Raw genomic sequence first — 7543 nt, 5'->3', positions numbered from 1 at the left:
TAGATGCTGGATTTTCTGATATTTGCCACAGTGAACATGTAACATTTGCAGGAGCTTCTTACATTTCACATGTAAAAGTTTTCAAAGTATTTGATTGCTGCAACCCTGTAACAGCAAGCAGCTCGGATATGGTTAGACTGACAGGCATACATCTATACTAGTATTGTGCTAGCATAATGCTGATGTGCTAGCTCAAGGACATCACTCAAAGACATTGTACAAAGAGAGGAGTATCTGTTCCATACTAGCCCTTGCACTAGAAGATGTTAATAAGTTGTACAGTGCATTGCACAACATGTTGCACAATTTGTTGCATACCCACTAACTGCATAATCTTTGTCATTCATCCTTAGATCTAGTGTTTGAGCAACACTGTGACATACCGCAACGTTGAATGGCTCCACAAATTCTTTTAAGTGTGTGCAACTTGTCTAGTTGCGCTAACAATACTAATCTGGATGTCAACCACAGCAATTTGACATATTGTTCCAAGGCAAAACATTAACATTCTACAGAACAATTTTTAAAAACCTAAACCATTAAGCTCAGGAGTAGACAAAATTTTGCAGATATTCCATTTTAAATTATCTACACTTCTGTTAATTGGCACTTAGGTATTGGTATCCTAAGCTGTGTCTTTACAAGTACTTTGCATTTACTTAGAGCTATGGAGAAAAGCATCTATATTTTTTGGTATTACAGTAAGATGAGGAGGCTTGTCCATTTTGATGCGTGTCTGCTTTGTTGTATCCTATTCTAGTGCGCAACCTGGTTTGCAGGCAAGCACAAATCACAGTGTTCCTGTTCCAATGAACTGGCAAACTGGTTTGCTGCAAACAAGAATTGGAAGGAAGATGTTTCAGTGTGGGAAGAGAGAGGAAACAAACACATCTAAGGCTCCTCAATGCTTATTCACATAACACCAAACCATAGCTTGGCATTCCATCTGAACGTACCTGTGCTGCACAATCCTATGCATGTTTGCTTGAAAGTCCCATTGTGTTCAATGGAGTTTATTCCCTAGTTAGTGTGTTTAGGACTGCAACCTTAGACCTCCCATAGGTTTGCTGCTGGTCCACAAAGAGACCTGTATGTCCTTAAAGATCACCATGCTCAGGAAAAGGTCAATGTCTTGTACTACAGTAATCCTAACTCTGGTAAGATTGGGCCTCAACTGTGCATTTAAATAAGTGGGGTAGGGGACTGACCATTTTTGAAGTCCTAACAGTGAGTACTGTTAGGAAGACATATTTTATTGATTTGTTTAATGAGCTGCTACAAGTAACAAATCTTGGCCAAGTAGTTACTATAACCCATGATAATTTGTGACTTGGTAGAGGGGATAGAGCAGAGAGAGGAAGAAGACATCCCAATGGGTACATCCACGAGAGAACTCCATGGAGGCAAAAAAGACTGTTGCTAGCCTGGGCAGCTTAGCCACATATAATCCAAATACTATGATGCACATTCTAATATGTTTTCAGATGCCAAGAAGCCAATATACATTACGTTACAGAAAGTTATAGGATGGGTGAGCTCATAAGCATCCTAGTGAGCATGCTGCACAACATTAATAAAATTATAGGTAACTAGCCGACTCCGCACAGAGCATCTGTGCGGCGCTTTGGGTCCAGCTGTTTTCCCCTCCCTCCTGCCCCGGTCTCTCCTCTCTTCCCCTTCCCTTCAGCTCCATGCTATCTAGCTCTCCCCCCTCCCATTCCTCCCCCCACCATTCCTCCCCCCACACAGAGCCTCACCGGGCGGCGAGTGGCCAAAAAGGGCTCCGCCGCCACCGTTTTTTTCTCCCTCCCGTCTGCCCACAGCTGCCACTTTTCTCTGCTTTTTTCTCCCCACTTCCACCCGCCTGCCGCTGCTGCTTTTCTCTCCTCTACTCCTCCGCCCGCCCGCCGCCACCATTTTCTTCTCCCTCTCCTCCTCCCTCCTCACTTGGCTGGGCCTCTCGCCGGAACTCTCGCAGCGTGTCACGAGAATTCCGCCGCCAAATCCTGGACACGCATGCCGGCTAAAAGAATTAATTATATAGATGACTGCACTGTCATGCAACTCTGCAGTTTCTGCTCTTGTGCAACTGCACAAACATTGCATTCCACTGCATGAGTAATGCTGCACAGTATGTCATTCCTTATCTTGGTGCACTGCATCTTTTAATATTTAATATCATCATTGGCCCCGTTCATATGATTATGTCTTCTGTTCCTCCACCATCTTAACATTCTCAAAGGTAAGTATGTGCCCAAATGGGCTTAGGCAGCCATGGGTGGGGAACGGTTCCCTTAAGAAGCAGGTAAGCAGGTCTTTACCTGCTCCACTGCCACTCTGCCTCTTTTGTGGGTGTTGCACACACTCTATCAAAGGCTTCACACAGCTGCAGCACTCAGCCTTCGTTAGAGTGTTTGCCACACCTGTAAAACGGCGCGGTGGCAGGGGAGAGGTAAGGAACTACATACCTGCTTCTTAATGGAACCACTCCCCACCCTGCCATACTGATTCGGCTGCAGGTTCCCGAGCCAGTTTGGCACTTCCCTAAGGAGGCACCAAACCGGTTCATGCACATCTCTATTCAAAGGTTTGCTTCAAAGGAAAGGGCGTATTCCCACCGCTTCTTCTCAGAAGTCAAAGAAAGCAAGAGCCAAAATCTGTAATGTGCATTTTCATGCATGTTATTTGTTCAGTTTCTCCACTTCTGAAATTTTTTTCTGCAGTCTGGTTTGAATAACAAACAAGTCCAGACGAAATAGAACTTATGCCCTCCTATTCAAATCCTATGACATATAAACAATGATACAAAATAAATGTAACAAATGTTTCCCAAATAAAGGGGAGAGTGGGCGGATTTCCACAATTGAACCTTGAATTCTTTTAAGAGCAAGCCTTTAGCTTGGCTAGATTTCCCTTAATGCCACCACTGAAATTTGTAATGGTGTCCCTGCCTGTTAAGGCATTGGGGAGAATAGCATATCAATGATCTGATAATTTATAGTGTCCACAGACAAGTGATGCAAAATTTGGACACATTATAACTCTATTACTATCCAAAGTAACTGACAGATATTAAATAGTGTGGTGCTTGAGCATTCCACCATTTTTTGTCATTCCCACCCCCCACAGGAGGCTATAATTTAATGGGATTTTCATGTAGTTTTTTATTTATCCTAATCATAAAATTACCTTGAGTCCAAAACCTGTGCTTTGGCTTCCAGCTTCCTTTGAAGTCCATCATAAAAACTTCCATCATAACATGCCTTAGTATAGCATGCAAATACATGGTTCCCTAGAGCACCTTTGCAGAGTGAATGTATTAATACATAAAATGTTTCACTGCTGATACCGGAGTGGAAGATGTAATGGAGTCTTCATTCCTTAAGCAATATTGGCCACTATACTTAAAAAGAAAAACACTTATAAGAATTTTGTCAAAGTGTTTCAGCTTTGATTGTCCCTTGGCAAGAATGTGAATGGCTTTTTAATATAAAAAATTGAAATCTTGCATTGTTGATTGTCTCGTTTTCATAAAGCAAAATATTGTAGGTGGCTCTTTTCAACATAAGGTTTTAAATTGGGAGTAGTATAATATAATTATGATCCAAAGATGTTTTTCTTTCTTTCCACAGTTCACCTCGAAGAAAAATAAATAAAGATGTTTTGAGTGCAGCCAGTTCAGGCCTGGCCTGCTAGTGTGTCTGACCATCTATGCTTATCCATAGGCCCCACTGTGTAGATTGAATCTGATGTTTATAAAGCATTTTCAGCATTGGTTAGTAAATAAAAATGGCTTATTTCCTATATAATGTCTGTGCCTCTCTATCCTGAATGAAATGCTTCTGCAAAGCTTGTTTAATCTAAAATAATCTTCTGAAGCTTTTATTGGATGATTTTAAAGGTTTTTTAGTTGCTTTATATAAAAAAGCCTTTAACTGTTGTTTAAGATTTAAGAATGTACTTTAAAAGTTGGAGTTGTCTCTGGGAAAAATAGTCTTAATTTATGTTGACCTTTCTTTCCTTTGAGTATTTAGTCTGCATTCAATAAAATTTTGATGACTGCTCTTTAGAAGACAGCTGTACGATGTAAAGTATTATAAATATTCAGCTTTCCATTCCTAGTGTTGCCATTAACAGCTGGGCATCCAGTTCAGCAGAACAGATTTTACAGAGAAAGCTTGGCACGTTCCTGAATCAGTATAGTGAAGAAGACGAGAAAATAGTTTCTTATGGTTTGGGGACCTGTAAACGCATAGAGCATCTGTTCCCTAGTTAAGTCATAGTCTAGTAGCACTGAATCATGTTAAGAGCTAAAATGATGAGAAGAACTACTTTTTTCACCTTGACTGTACTGACGTTTAAATGCCTAATACACTATTTCTTAGAATGGCAAAATAATTACAACACCTACACAAAAGGTAAGTTATTCTGCACTTGTGTGCAATTGCATTCATTTTTTGTATTTTATGAGAAGCAAATATTTTTTTTATTAATTGTTTTGGATAGTGTGACATCATTATGCCAGTCTGAACTGGTTTGTCCCAGGTTGCAGAATTGGAGCGATAAGTTGTGTTGGGGACACACCAAGACATGAATGACCCAGTAGCCACAGTTTTTGTTGTTCACTAACTAGTTAATATATTTGCTTTGTATGAAGTTAGTTTCTGGGCGTAAAACAAAAGATGATTGTCCATATCATTTGACCAGCACTGCTTAAAGATCTTTCCAAGAGAAAATCTGGTTTTGGAGGATAATAAAGCCTATTTTCTTCTCTCTCACACACAGAGTGTTAAAAGACCTCTGAAGTTGGAGCGCCTAACCATGGGGAAAGTAAGTTTTGTGTTCCTTCTTGCTCCTTTATTACATTATTTTCTAGGATATACATAAATGATCAGTGGTTTAATGAGATTATCATAAATTACTTGACAATCTGCAATAAAGCACCTCCAAATATGGAGAAGTGACTGCCAGACATCTTTGGGAGAAAAACTGTTCTTCTATAATATTCTGACTTTGTCTGTATAAAGCAATTGGCTATAACTGAAAGACCGGCAGTGGGTTTTTATTATGTATGTACCTCTCTCAAATGCCGAATGGATGAAGGACCTTTGTGAAATCATTTATTAGAAATTAGCTCCATAATTGAAGAAGCAAATGCACTGCCATCTCACTGTACATATAACAATATGGGATTATGATAATGCTGTGTTCTGCATATTATAAACTGCAAAATGGAAATGAAAACATTAAAGACATTTTTATGTTGAGAACATAATTGCCTCTCTCAGCTAATCTAACATAATGAAACGATAACATACTCACACTGTAATAAATTTCCCCTACAGTTATCACAATAAAAATAAAATTGTACTGTTGCACTGATTTTTTTTCCATTTCTTTTTAAAAAATAAAATGTGGCAATAGTGTATTTCCAGTGCCATCATGTCACGACATATGCCAGTTTATTTTCTTCCAGTACCAACTGTGGGTGTTGCTATGAACACTAATGCAGAAGAGTTCATGAGGCAGGTTGCCTTAAAGGAAGCAAAATGGGTGGGGAAGCATGAATGCCTAAATGGTTAGTCAATAAAATGAACCTCCTGTTTTGTCTGCACATCCCCATGATTTCTTTATAGATGGTAGTCTTCAGAGGTCTCAGCAGTACTTAGCAAAATTGGAAACTTGGCAATGTTAAACATCTTCTGTACTCTTTTTGTATTTAAACAAAGGTGACAAAATACAGTAGTGGCACTAACAAAAATCATTAGCAATTTAATGAGCAATTTAGTTTTCCATTACCCACCTTGTTGTGCTCTGAATACAGCTGTGATTGTAATTTTGCATCTGTTTCCTTGGTCAGAGTAGCATTTTCGGAGGCGAGTGGTCCAGCTTGAAATTAGTCTGTTCCTCCCTAAAGCTGTTTTCCCCCCTGAAATGCAAATTAAAAGAGCGGGGGGGGAGTCTGTTTTGAGAAGAACCATTTAGGATGTTTGTACTATCAAAATTTCTTTGTAGAAAGCTTGAGGTTTTATCAAGTTTTCAAAATATTCAGTGATAGCATGAATCACTGAAGCCATTTATGACCAGGATTTTTGCCTAGTGTGGATTCTAGATAATTGCTAAGCGTTGGAAAGTAACAATAAAAAATTGGATGGGGGAGTATGCTATTCTTCATTATCCATAAGTGACTCAAATGAGCAGTTAGCGCATATAGGGAAACATATATAGGAAGAAGTAAAGTCAGGAATGGCAGTAAAAGGACATTTGCGAACTTAACTTGTGTCGGAGACAGTTTTTCAGCTGCACGGTTGCCTTGAGAGAGGCAATGCTACTGCCTGGCTACGGGGTTTGGGGAATACATTCATGTTGTAAGATTTTGGGAAATATGAAAAGGTGAGGAGCAAATTTGAAATCTTCTGTTAGACAGTTGGGCTGCAACATTTAGTTAATTCGTTGGTTAAATTAATTGCTTGGAAAACTTTTGATTGACTAAAAAGATGCCATCAATTAATCAGGCAGCATTATTAAATGTTAATTATTTTAATACAATAATTTGCAAAAAATGTGGGTTGTTGTAGGCACCATCTTAGAAGAATCATTCCTTCTTCTCCCATACACAAGGCAATGCCGCTCCTAAGATGGTGCCTGCTGGGACATATGTATGAATAATCTGGAAACAAATATGCTTTTTCTTCAGTTGTATTGTTTGTTTATACTGAAGTACATCTGCATATAATTTAATAAAAAGGAGAGGAGAGCTGGTCTTGTGATAGCAAGCATGACTTGCCCCCATAGCTAAGCAGGGTCTGTCCTGGTTACATCTGAATGGGAGACTTGATGTGAGCACTGCAAGATATTCCCCTCAGGGGATGAAGCCGCTCTGTGAAGAGCAGAAGGTTTCAAGTTCCCTCCCTGGCTTTTCCAAGATAGGACAAGATTTTTTAATTTTTTTTATAGGACAAGATTTTTTTATTGAACCAACAAACTACCAAAGCATACAGTACGTTGCCAAAGCACAATTATATACAAAGTGGTTGTTTGTACATGATATATCTACAAAGATTTACACACGAGGATTTGGAAACCCACAAGGTTATGAAGTATATGCAGGTAGTACTGTAACTTGGGGATGGGGGATTTCAAGGCACATCAGGTAATCGGGGGAGATTCCTGCCTGTAACCTTGGAAAAGCTGCTGCCAGTCTGTGAAGACAACATTGAGCTAGATAGACCAATGGTCTGATTCAGCATATGGCAGTTTCCTATGTTCCTATAATTGATCAACTTAAACATACAATTAATCAACTAACTAGCCAATCCTATCCACATTTAACTGAGAGGAAGCTTCATTGAAAATAGGCTTGGTTACTTCTAAATAAACACTCATAGGATTGCACTGTTTCCTTGATCAGTTTAGAGTTCTGTTAATCAAAGATGGGGAGACCACACAAAGAAGGATGAAAGCTAGTGAATATAAACAGTGACTGTTTTTGTTGCAGAGTTGAACAGGTCAACTGATCTGGTGGTGCTCTTTATTCTATGAG

At 39.3% G+C, this 7543-nt stretch overlaps 1 long non-coding RNA gene across 1 annotated transcript; it reads left to right on the top strand.

Moving 5' to 3' along the window:
• Positions 1-1662: 1662 nt before the first annotated feature.
• On the top strand, positions 1663-5382 carry LOC128324168 (uncharacterized). The gene is made up of 2 exons (XR_008306700.1): positions 1663-3775; positions 4786-5382. It is a non-coding gene; the product is annotated as an uncharacterized LOC128324168 (long non-coding RNA).
• Positions 5383-7543: the final 2161 nt, after the last annotated feature.

This window comes from Hemicordylus capensis, chromosome 4 (genome assembly GCF_027244095.1).
Source record: "Hemicordylus capensis ecotype Gifberg chromosome 4, rHemCap1.1.pri, whole genome shotgun sequence".
Taxonomy (NCBI): Eukaryota; Metazoa; Chordata; class Lepidosauria; order Squamata; family Cordylidae; genus Hemicordylus; species Hemicordylus capensis.
This window is presented reverse-complemented; position numbering and strand designations above follow the sequence as displayed.